A 13,556-nucleotide genomic window follows, 5' to 3' on the forward strand; every position below is an offset into this window, starting at 1 on the left:
TTGATTTTGCAATTAATCCAGATTTTTCATTGTAGCTTTTGAGTTTATTAGGTGTTGTTTCAATTAATGCTCGGATGTTCACATAACAAATTTATACAAAAATATGGATGATGCTTTTGTTTTGTTTTTACACAAACCTTTGTCAACTAACAAGTATGATAGAAGTGTTGGGAATATTTGAATAATAAAATATATGTGTAAACGCTTTATAAATGAGAGAATATGTAAAAATAATAAGACAAATTCGAAAAATAGAACTCGATGTTGAAGCATATTGTGATGGACACTTTCCTTAGAACAGGCTCTGCCATCTCCAAATCTAAACATGCACTAGACTTCTTGACAGTAGGGGCCGCTAAATACAAATTGAGGCCTAAGACAAAATTTAAGTAAGTCATTCGTAATTATAATACAATAAAATATAAATTATTATATGAAATATTTTCAACAAAATGAGATTTTATTTAAAATCTTTAAATAAAATTCTTTTGAATTTATATTTAACACAACTTAAAATAAAGTCTCAATGTAAATTTTGTGACTCAATTTAATAAGATCTTAGAAAAGTTATTTTAAAATATAAATAATTGATTGTATTAAATTTAATATTATGGGGTCTGCACACATTAAAAAAATATAAAAATAAAGAATTTTTTTTTATATTTTTTAAAATAATAATAAAAAATAACATATCTCTCTTATTTTTGGGGGCCTTACATCATTGGTGGACATCATTGTCTTGGTCATATCATTTTTGCGTGTAAATGGTAAAAATAAATAATCCTACTAAAATGACCTTTTAGTTAAAACGCATTACGAACAATCATACTATATTCAATATATCCAAAAAGTCACTACAAGAAATAAGCTATTTCCGGCAATGGATATCGCCGGAAATACTATCCAATGTTGCCGCAAATACGTAATTCCGGCTAAATATATTTGCCCAAATGTCGCCGCTTCTAAAGAGCCAAGTAAGACATTTTGTGCTGATCTTTGCAAACGGACAGAAATGCTATACATTTTCGGCAATATGTAATCGCCAGAAATGTCATATATGCTCGAGTAAAAGGTTTTTCAGAATAGATCTACTAGTTGCTAAAGTCTATTTGCGGTGACTACTAATCGCCGGAAATAGTATAGTTTCGGCGAATTTAAGTCGTTGGTAAAACTCAATGCACATTATTGGCGATAGTTGACTTTTGTTGGAAACACCAAGTCGATTATTTGCGGCGATTATATAGTCACCGCAAATAATGTCCCAGCGAGTCATCATTCGGGCGTCATGTTTACTCGTTGTAATTCATTTCCGGCGAGTTATTTTCGCCGGAAATGTTTTTTTTTTTTTTTCAAAACCTGTTCAGTTTGCTTGTATTCTGTCGTGGTGTTATTTTTCCTGATATTTTTGATTTCATAACAGTTAATTGCTTGCTAATAAAATAAAAGTACTAGATTTGGATAAATTTATATCTGATTGCACATATATATTATATGTCAACATCATTCAAATAACCTCAACGTACATCTTTGAAATTCACCAAGATTTAAGACTAGGTTTTACACAATACCATCCAACATATCACAATGGAATATAAATTTATAAGTGTTTTTCATTCAAACTATAAATGCTTAACGACAAGTTGTTTTCATGAATGCACCGGCTTCTTCATTACAAGTGTTTTTCTTTCTAACCACCATTTCCAATGAGTATAGGAAGAATTGAATTTGGTTCACCGGTTTTACTTCAAGTGCTTCAACACAACTGTAAAGAAATGCAATATATTTATGCAAATACATAATATTCAAGGCCCAAGTTACAAGGCATTCAATTCATAATCAACTATATATAAACAACGGGCTCAAAACTCGTGCATGATTTTTCCTTCCATAGTGTTCAAAATGTAAGGATAAGATAGTATTCATGTTCAAAATGTACATAATGTAGATCTACATTATACAGAATAAGACAGTATTATCATCGCGAGAGACTGATCACCTAGCTTCATGATCAATTCGATCCTAGCCGCATTCATGTATTTTCTCACTTCATTGCACATTAACTATGTTCACATTCTTCTTGGTCTTCATGGAGAGAAATGAAACCTACTGTTCAAAGCCTGATATATAAGTACGTACTCTATAATATTACAAGCATTAATTAAACAAAATATACCTTACAATATAACTACAGCTCCCAATTAAAAAAGTCTAGACTAATGCTAACTTGCATAATTGGACTAATAATGTTAGCTTGCAAAGACCATATACATTATATAGTACTAGAAGGTACACGTACACGAAGATATCCTAGATCGATTAGAAAGAAACAGAAGCCCACATGAACTGATCATCAATTCATATTATAAGTACTCACGTCAGTACAACTAGTAGTACTACTTAAGCTCTTAAAAAATTTGCCTTGCTTACATTAATACTACTTATAACCTCCGTAGAGCGGAAAAACACTTAATTTTCAAGTTTTCTTTACGGCCTGGATCCACAATTCAAGTAGCATGCATGCAGTCTCCAATTTCTTCCATGCAATATTTCACGAACATATATATATATATATATACACTTAGGGGTGTAAACTCAAACCTGAATACTGGAAAATCGGTCCGGTCCGAAACCGGTTTTTAAAATGTAAAAACCAGCCGGTTCCGGTCCGGTTCTGGTTCCGGAATTTTTTGGACCGAACCGGACCGGTTGATTAAAAAAAATATTTTTATATATAAGTTTTATACAAAATATTATATATATATATATATTAAATATTAATATATATAAGTTTTATATATAATGTATAATTATAAATTTTTATGTGAAATTTTTATATATAATATATATAATTATATATATTCATATATGAAATAATTTCTTATTATAATTTATAAATTATTACATAAAATATTAATACTAAATGACTAAAAGTTTATAACTAATACAAATATATAACTTATAACTATACCAATAGTCTAATATTAATACTATTATATAGTCTAATATATTAATAAAAGTATAAAATAGTTTTTTTTTAAATTAGTTTTTTTTTTTTTTATAAACAAATTTTTAATGACAAATTGTGAAACTTACATTTTAAAAAAACCGGAAAACCAGACTGGACCGGAAACCGATAAAACCGATAAAACCGATTACGCACCGGTTACCCTCCTAAACCGGTAAACCGGTGCGTAATCGGTTTTGAAAAATACAAAACCGGTACATACTGGTTCGGTCCTAGATTTTATCCAAAACCGGACCGAATCGGACCGGTTAATACTAATTAATAAGCTAGCTATATATACTAATTAATAAGCTAGCTAGCTCATGATTGATATACTTAATTCGCTGAAGATAATTAGTAATAGTTATTAGTTCGAGTGACCTTAACTGCATGGAGTACTTATAATTAGAGCTCGATATATTCTAGAGTTTTAAACAAAAGATCGATCAGGACTATTACTTCATTCGAAGAAAACAGTACTACAGGATCAGACGTTGGACAAATTAGAATTGCATTGAAAACATACAGTCCTACTATATATATAGCTAGATATATATATATATATATATATATAAACTTATAAAAGAGTATGCATGGCAAAGTATATGAAATCATGATTACTGTCTCATGAAATGGAAGTTTTTGCATGCAACTTGCTTACCAACGTGTGCTAGCTAGCCTTAGCCAACTAGCGCCACTAATTCTCGAATCACAATCATCGCCGAACTAGCTAATTTCCCAGCTTCTCATTGCATATATACTTTATTCCTTTGAGAAATCATATTCACTTAATTATGAAAAGAATATCTAAACCTGGGTCGATCATAGGCTGTATATATTGAGAGCTTTATGCGTTCAAATGGAGTATGTATATAATAATGCATCATGTAGATATTCTGAAGAAATGGACGAAAACATGTATAGACAAGTACTAGCTACATCGATCATAGTAAAAATGAATGGTACATATCATGTGTGTACGCGAAACAGAGATGCCAGTTCTAATCTACTGATCAATTATAATCTGATGTTACCACTACAAGAAATAAAGCTATTTGTCCACACAACAGTACCCAATGATATATTTGTAGCATTCTATTTTTATCTACATTAAAAGATAGCATCTCTTCTTTTTCTTTGCATCTCTAAATAAAATAACCATCTATGTATATATTATGTACATATATAGAACACGTAGAAACTCTGATAATTAATACAAGGGTCTCACCTGAAATTGTAGCTACCTTTTACATGATTCAGAAGACTAACGAGGCCATTTCAGAAAGTCTCTACGTACGCTAGCTCTTTAGTCTGTTATAAAGCTAGCTTCCAAAATCACAATACCCAATGTGATCAAAATCCAACATTTGGCAATTTGATCCTACCAAACAAAGTATGCACCAAAAAGATGAGGATTATACAGATGAAAAACCATATGCACTTATGATTTTTTATATGAGAAGTACATAATTTGCGCTTATTAGAACTGGTAAATACCAAGTCCACTGCACTCACACAAGGTGATTCCCTCTCTGATATCTCGCATTCAGCAACTTCATTGACAAAACAGAAAAAAATTCCAGAATAATGATGAAACAAGTTATTTTTTCTTGGTCATATAGATGTTGAAAGATACATAAAAAGCAACAATGTCAGAACAAGAATAGATAAATATCTACAGGTCAGTCATGTACTAATAATATTATTAAAAGGCTAAGTATGTACTAATAACTTACCTTGTTGTAGCAATTTCATTGTATATTGATGACCAAAAACTTCCAGTGTGCATGTTGGTGGCAAAAGCAACGTATATTGCCAGACAGAAGCTACAAAATATCCTCACAATCAAAGAATATACTACCTATACCCCACACCAGTAACTGATGTACAAAGGAGGAGATTCTAGAGATATGGGAGACATGTTGTTGCAATATTACTTTAACTTTCATCTCTTTACCAAAATTCACAAAAAAATGTTATTCTCAAATTTAGTAACCGGCTATGTAGGTCCCTGAGTCTCTCTATGAGACTCTCCCTGGGTCCGCCTCTCTAACTCATATATCTCCATAAACTTGTCGTACTTGTATTGTTTCTCCATTAATAACATGACATTCACTCGTAAGTCATCATATAAAGCCTTATAATGTGCAGCTTCTTTATCACTTCTTTCTGCATGTTCAGTTAATTCTGCTATTCGGGCATTAGTTGATTGTCTAGATGACTCGGGAATAACCATCTCGTCGAGACCCTGTACATATCTTGTTCTGTGGCCCAAAACTTCCTTAAATATTACTGCTGCAGCCTCCTTAGTCTGCTTCTCAGGCTCCAGCTCTGCCATCTTTGTTGTCATCTCATTCTATCAACCATTGAAAAACGTTACACAGGTTAGGTGCTCATAATATGTACTTAGCACTAAAAATATGGATATCAGTTTATCTCGAACATCACGGGATTTTACTTTAACACTCACATATTTCTCTTTTGTCATAGGAGTCACAAATTTATCATTCTTCTTTGACCACCTGACTTTTTTAAAGAAATCAACCAAATTCTCCTCATTCTCAGACTACAAATAAAGTAAATTACACACTAGCTTGGATTGAATATATGAACACCATTATGGAGTAAAATTTAAAGGAGTACAAGTAGCTAGCGTTCACAATGGAGAACTCAAATCAGCATTAAATCTCTCGTTCAAGCTATCAAATGAATTGTTGGGATTAGACTTACAAAGTACAAAAAATAACGATTGTTGAGTGTTTTTTCTATTTTTTCAAAACTAAATGTGCAAGTAATTATATTAGTCATTGATATATAGAGAACACAAATGAAATACACAACTTTGAATAAGCCTAACATATCAATTAGCACAAAGAAATAATAATTCTACATACAGTCGATGTGCATCTTGCAACCAAAATGGAGACCTACCCTCATCTTCATTAGCTGCACAAATGACCTTCATCCAACTGTGTGATTGTTTTGTTGCTTTTCCATATTACTTTTATTTCGTTTAGACATCCGTTGTAGTCACACAGGACATGATATACATCCATTGAATTTAAAAGTATGAAGAGGATTATATGACTAAAAACATAAGTGGATACAGTTGACTATTTTAACAAAAACTAACCGTCCTAACTAACATTTAATTAGGACTGTGCAAAATTTTAAAATTTTCAACTCTGTCCGACATCCGCTCCGATTCTGACTCCGACAGAGTCGGAGTGGTCAAAATTCGGATTCGGAGTTCAGAGTAGCTCCGAATAGATAGTCGGAGTCGAAGTCGGAGTTCGGAGCTCCAAGAAGCTTTGAACTCCAACTCCGAATTTTTAAAAAAAAAAACATAGATGTAAAACGACGTTTTTACATCTGGGGTTTTTTTTTTTTTTTTTTAATTAAACGACGCTGTTCCACTTATTGTGGAATGGTGTCGTTTCCTCACACGGCGGGGTCTAAAACACAGGACCCCCTTCCCTTCTTCCTTCTTCTTTCTCCCTTCTCTCTCGCGTCTCACGTCTAGACTCTGAACCAGTGAAGCGTCCCGCATCTCTCTCGAGTCTCACGTCTCGCGTCTTTGTTGCCGACGTTCCTCTTTGCTCCCCCGTGCGACTTCAATCCGAGGTTCAACCTCCGTTCAACTTCCACCTACAGTGATAGTGAGGGGTTCCTAGCCCTAAAATTAAATCAAACAATTTAATTTTATTTACACGTCTCTTATGAATTGATATTTTGTTGTGATTCTTGTGAATTGGTTTTGTAAATTTGTAGTAAGGAAATGTGTTTGATGAAATGTATGATGTGTTTGTAAGTTGTATTGTATGCATGCAATGTGTTAGATAAAATTTGCAAGAGAATCAAGAGATGTTACTCCTTCAAAAATCAATGTGTAAATTTGTAAATGGGCTATTTGAATCAAGAAATGAGCTCTCTGTTGTTTGAATCAGACACACTTTGAAGCCCTTAATTGTTTGACTGGGTGGAATAAAGTTCAACTACCTGTGTTTTTTATTCCCGTAGAGGAGAGGGTGTGTGTGTGTTTTGTAGCTGGTATTCATTTTGACACAAAATGGTGCATTTTGCTTTGGTTTAGTTTTGTAAAGACTTAGTTTTTTAGTATTATCATCATCATTATTTCAATCCCCAAGTTCACCTAGTGAAGGTGTTGTGGTGGGTTGATCAAATGGAGTGAAAACATTTAGCTTTACCTGTGACAAAATCTATAATCAAAATCTTCAAATTTTATTATGTTGTGCACAAATATGCCAGACATTTGATGTCCTTACCATCACAAACATGGATCCCTCTGGTTTGTTTGGGCAAATAATGCAAGGGATTTCCTTAATCTACCACAAATAGGAGCTTTCAATATCATTATTTCTCTAATATGCTATCTAAAGAAATTATTCTATATTGTCTTTCAAGTAAATTTACATGAACATGAATTAAGATATAAAGACTTTTGAGAAATAAAAATAAAAATATAGAAACTAAAAACTGTTATGACTTTTGAAAAATAAAAATATAAAAATATAGAAAACAGGTAAATTTTCAAGTTTTTACCTAAATATAGAAAAAATAAATAAATAAAAACTAAAAAGGGTACTGTTGGATATAAAAATAAAAAGTTGTCCTTTTTTTTTAAAAAAAAGTTATGACTTTTGAGAGCATGTTTGAGAGCATGCAACACACATTCTTTTTATTGCACTAGGGCTATGCATTACTCTTTTATAAATTTTTTAGTGGAGTCTATATTGGAAGACCACATATATCTTTGCGTTAATTTAAATGTTTAGTATAACCTAGTTATTTTTTAAACTAATTTTTTGCTTCTAATTTATTTTTTCAACTTCTTTGATTGTGATATGGATCCTAAACCTAGTCGAGATGATCATCCAGAAGGGGATGTGGCAGATGTCAATGCTACAACTCCTACACAGGTAGGCACTTCCACCCCTAGAGCCACATCTAGGGCAGCTCCATCTAGAGCAGCTACGTCTTATGCGAGTAGTCGACTCCCACTCCCAGTAGATATAGAGGATGAGGATATGTTCAACAAAGAGGAGGATATGTCCATTGAGCCAGATCAATCACCATGACCTTCTAAAAAGAGGTCGTGGACATGGGAGCATTTCACTAAAATTCCTGGTGATATTGCAAACCCGGTGGCACGATGTTATTATTGTGGTCAACTTTGCGGATGCCATTAGAAGAAACAAGGCACCAATGTGTTAATAGCACATCTAAATGGTTGCCAACGATATAAGATAGTGAAGGGATTGGCGGCCACTGATCAGACCAACCTCAGTTACCAAACTTCTACAACCACTGAGGGTACACAGACTAAAAAATTGGTCATCCCTCAATACAGTGAGAATATGTTGAGGGACATGCTTGCAGAGATGATAATTACTGATGAGATGCCCTTTACCACAGTCGAGAAAAGAGGCTTTCGAAAGTTTCTAAAGTTTGTTGAGCCACGATTTTCCATTCTATCACAGTAGACGGTAATGCGAGTTTAAAAAAAAAACTCAGTTGTCAGACAACTTACAAGTAAATACAATTTTGAATCGGTTCAAATTGGTCTAAATTAGCTAGAATATACCTAAATTGGTTGATTGAAGCAGTTCAAATAACTATTCAAAAAGTTCATTGAAATCAGTTTGGCTTTGGACCGATTCAAATTTTAAACAACCTTTGTTCTAGCCTCGCTCAAAACCAAGTCCTTAAGAATAATTTAAAAAGATGGAAGAATACAGAGTTAGCACTGTTCAGTGTTCACCCGACCCAACTCAAAAAAAAAAAAAAAAAAAAAAAAAACAAACAAACAATTCCAAACAAGTAGTTCTGAACCGAATATGTATTCCCGAATTTCCGTCGACCCAAATCCAATCCTTAAAAAAAAAAAAAAATTTAAAAAAAATAAAGGATTTTCAACCCGACCTGATTTTGTTTTTGTTTTGTTGTTTTTAAAAAGTATAAATTGTATGCTAGAAGAATTTGATTTCCATTCTTTGCAAAAAGAATGTCAAATGAGAATCCAATCTCTGGTTCAATCCTTTAGCCATAGAAAAAAGTATAAAAACTGAGGCCTTGTTTGCTTCAATGAGAGGAGAAATTATTGGACAGGATATTTATTGCATGGAGTCCAGAAAAAAGGCTGTCAATTGAAGAACATTTTATCAAATTATTTTTTGCATGACTTGTCATGTTGCAATTCCAAACATATCTTCAAGCGGCTATGCTTTTAAGAAGAATTTTTCTTATGGGAAGAACTTTCGTTGCAAACCTAATATTTTCATACCGTAGCTGAACTCATGTAAATGCTAAAAATAAATGATTCCACTAAAATGCTATTTTAGTTAAAACGCATTATGAACAATTATAATGTATTCAAAACATGATAAACAAGCAAAAGCAATCATTTATCCCATTAATAAAAATACCAAAACAATTTTAGTTTCTGCAAGAGGCAGTGACACACAACCAAATATGCAAGCCAATAAAAAAAAAAACAATTATTTTCCACTTTAATTCTTGAAAATAGACTCACAGTATGCAGATGACGTCCAGTAACATCAACTCAAATGCAACTTTCATTTCTTGGCTTGCAACAAATAAAACTTCACTTGAAAAAGGTGATTCTTCATGAGGGTGAGTGAGTGCTGTGACAACCTTGATTCTTGACCAGTATGGTAGCGATGCAGTCGCAGTTGTGAACTGACCTTGTTGAAAGAAAGCAAACACCAAGACAGTGCATTAGCCATTCTTAAAAGAAGATGATAGAGAGTGCAACATCATCACCTTAAACTCAGACCTAACAAATACCTGTTATTGCCTCTATATCGGCAGCAGTTCCTCCTCCACAACAATATATGTTTGGTGCCATCTATTGAATATTTTCACAGTTCTTATCAATTATTATGGGTCCTTCAATGGTTCTTGTATCTGCTCCAAGAATGATACCGTCCAGAATATATGTTGAAAAAGAGTAAAACATTAATCAAATACATAATATGGATGTGATAAAAGGAAACTACTTCAATTGCAGTTTCTTCAGGCTGAAATTGATGAATAAAAATAACTATGTATGCTTCAAAATACCTAGATTATCAATCCAAGGAGTCTTCCATTTCCCTGTATAATTGGGGTTCTTAATTTTCTGTCAAGTCAAAAAGAGCAATTTTATCACAAACTGCAAAGATGAATAAAGCTTCAAGCTTTTTATGTAGCAATTAAGCTTAATTGTCATACCTTGTGCTTCCATGGTCCTTTATATGTGGATTAGGTACCTTGGAGGGTTTCCATATTCCATCCTCTTCTTCATCCCAATGATCAGGCTTATAATGGAAAAGAATTGTGAGATGTTTTCATCTTCTTTAATATTAGTTTTAATGCTTTTCAAAGGTATCATGTCACAAAATAGCAGCAGTCAACATAAAAAAGAAAAAGAAATGGAAACAAGGAGAATAAATTAAAATAAAGCAACCTTTTGGATTGCAAACTATGATCCAAAAGGTGCCCAGTTTTGTCAACATTATTAAAGCCAAGCAGCAATTCATACACATGGCCTTGCTTATGCTATGGCTTCTTAAGCTAAACTAACCCTTTTGGCTTTTGGGTCAGGAACCTCTGCTGGAATTGAATCATATCCCTGCAACAACCAAGTTAAACAATTTTTTTTTTTTTTTTATAAGTAACCAAGTTAAACATATTTTCAGCACATTGAAAACTGCTAGAATTTCAATATATATCATGAATACAAACCCCAATTGATCAAGAATTTACAATACCTCGTATTCTTCAACCGTCCATATTCAAAACATTATTCAAAGTTATCCCTACATGAAGGAAAAAAAAAAAAACTATTTTAAAAATATAATTATTAAAAAACCACAGGAAAATATATGATATTTCAAAATGAATCTTACCATTTTCCAGCTTATAGCTTTCGGCTTCTTCCATTAAGTATTGGGAGTCATGATTAATGGAGGGAGCTTTCAACCAATTTTGTGTGCAAATAAGAGTTTCAACTATTTTGGGGGCCAAGGAGCTTCCAAATGAATCTCACACTAACACACGACCCCTTAATGTTGAATGCCAACTCAGAAGCAACAGTAGAGAGGGGAAATTGTTGCATCTTCAACAATTGAAACTGATGCACTGGTTGATCCCAAACAAGGGTTTAGCAGAATAGAACAAGGTTATAACAGTAAGTAAAGTTCAATTCATTGTTTTCTAACAGTGCACAGTAGACAACAAAATTAAAGCTGTCTCCCTATATCTCATCAGCATAAAAATCAATCTGCCTCATAAACATGCTGAAAGAAAAAAAAAAACTGCTAGCATGACATAATTAGGTTATTCCTGTGTTGTGATCATCGAAGGGCTTCATACTAAATTAGAAAAACTTAAATTAAAAGAAACCAGAGACTATTTTTTTTCTCTTTTTGGTAGTATTATTTAAAGCTTATAAATACTCGCCAATCTGTTAACATCTCTTGGGACCAAGAAAAGTAATAAATTTCAAATATATAGTTATTGTTAAATTACATATTTATGAATTGAATAAGATGGGTGCACCAGAATCATTAGAAACAGAAGAAAACATTTTCTATATATGATATTTTTGGAGTATAGAAATTCATGAGTACTGTTAAAATATTACTATAAGTGTACACGAAGCATTTTTTAAGAAAATGCAGGTGTGACGATTTGGAATGGATGGTGAAGTACGTGAATCTAAATTTTAAAAACAGATCATTCTCTAACCAAGACCGACCCTAACCCAGGAATTATGATATTTACTCACCCCATCTCGATCCCTATCTAATCAAGAATACACCCTCAATTTTTCACTTCCTATCGCATTGGTGCAAATCACAAAAACACAGAGAAAATCACAAAAAACAGCAAATCAAAAAATTGTGCGAGATGATTAAAGCATAAAACCAACTGCAAATGCCCAGCCCCCACAAACAACTCAGCAAACCACAGATATATAAACTAGAGAGAGAGAGAGAGAGAGAGAGAGAGAGAGAGAGAGAGAGCGGGGGGGGGAGTCGATAATTGCTCACCTGCAAGAGGAGTTGATGCAACGGCGCCGAGAACCCGATACAGACAATCTGAGATGGAGTGAGCTTTTCAAGCTTGAACTAGTAGGGATGGGAAACTGAAGCATCTTCAACACTTGAAAAACTGATGCACTGGTTGCCTGGTTGGTCCCAAACAAGAGTTTAGCCTAACAGAACAAGGCTTTAACAGTAAGTGAATTTCAATTCATTGTTTCCTATCAGTGCTCAACTAGACAACAAAGCTAAAAGATGTCTCCCTAACTAGCTGTAACTCATTAACATAAAAATCAATCTACCTCATAAACATGATGAAAGGAAAAAAAAAAAAAAAAAACACTGGTAGCATGACAGAATTAGTGTTAGTTATTCCAGTGTTATGATTATCGATGGGCTTTATCCTAAATTAGTAAAACTTAAATTAAAAGAAACCAGGCTATTTTTTTCTATTTTTGGTAGTATTAATTAAAGCTTATAAACAGTCGAACAATATAACTTCTCTTGGCACCAATAAAAAGTAATTAATTTCAAATATATAGTTATTGTTAAATTATATAATTATGAATTGAATAATTAGAAACAGTAGAAAACATTTTCTATATATGATATTTCTGGAGCTTAGAGATTCATGAGTACTGTTTAAATATTAAATTGTGCAGATGAAATAACCAATGCACAAAAAAGAAATAAATTACCGTAAATTAAGAGATACCTTCTACGTTAGCATTTGATACGAGTCTGTGTGACAGCTTCACATGATCTACAAATTGTTTGGTAGCATGGATAGTGATATGTTTGGTTCAAATCGGATTCCATCTTCTCAAGTTCATGCATCTCCCTATCTCAAGAAGGCAGTAAACAACAACAAAAATTGAAGATTGCACCTTTTAATTACAACCCAAGTTTAAGCTCTAAATCCAAATCTTGCTTTGGATGCTCATCATTATTCTCTAATTCCGTTATTCTGATGCCCATGGTTGAGGAATGCTGCATCTTTTGTTGAAGATACAAATTGAATTCGAGGTTGCAATCATATCCATCATGACGACGCCTCTTACCAAATTTTTCATTCAGATTTTCGTCATCATTCTCTAATCCCAAATCTTCATTTGGATTCTCGTTGTCATTCTCCAAATCTAAAATTGAGGAATGCCTTTTTCCATACACTAAATCTAGCGAACTGTCACCTTTTTCATCACTATTTGAATAAACAAATTCGGAACCAAGCCATGGGAAATGGATCCCAACCCTTCTAATGACCAGGAGCTCTGACTTACATTCAAATCGAAACCTTGAAACGGCATGTTTATTGGGTATGTTATAACTCGTCCAGCACATCAATACATGGTCTGAGACAATTGAAGAAAATCTGATAGATTGTCGAAAATAATATACGAACTCCAAATTCGAGCCATCATCGATTTTGAAAGTAATAGAACCCATCTCCCCTATTGAGTTAGTGATCCCAACTCTAAGTCCAA

The 13,556-nt window shown here is 33.0% G+C and overlaps 1 protein-coding gene across 1 annotated transcript in view; it reads right to left on the reverse strand.

Moving 5' to 3' along the window:
- Positions 1–13,556, reverse strand: part of LOC121244099 (disease resistance protein RUN1-like) — a 209,133-nt gene that overhangs the window by 72,110 nt on the left and 123,467 nt on the right. Inside the window, exons 10-16 of the mRNA XM_041142145.1 lie at positions 12,082–12,129; positions 10,936–11,167; positions 10,798–10,845; positions 10,259–10,658; positions 10,109–10,166; positions 9,833–9,952; positions 9,558–9,729 (exon numbers count right to left, since the gene is read on the reverse strand). The gene's annotated coding sequence lies outside the window, so the exon portion shown is untranslated. The remainder of the gene's footprint in view (positions 1–9,557; positions 9,730–9,832; positions 9,953–10,108; positions 10,167–10,258; positions 10,659–10,797; positions 10,846–10,935; positions 11,168–12,081; positions 12,130–13,556) is intronic.

This window comes from Juglans microcarpa x Juglans regia, chromosome 8S, assembly GCF_004785595.1.
Source record: "Juglans microcarpa x Juglans regia isolate MS1-56 chromosome 8S, Jm3101_v1.0, whole genome shotgun sequence".
Taxonomy (NCBI): domain Eukaryota; kingdom Viridiplantae; phylum Streptophyta; class Magnoliopsida; order Fagales; family Juglandaceae; genus Juglans; species Juglans microcarpa x Juglans regia.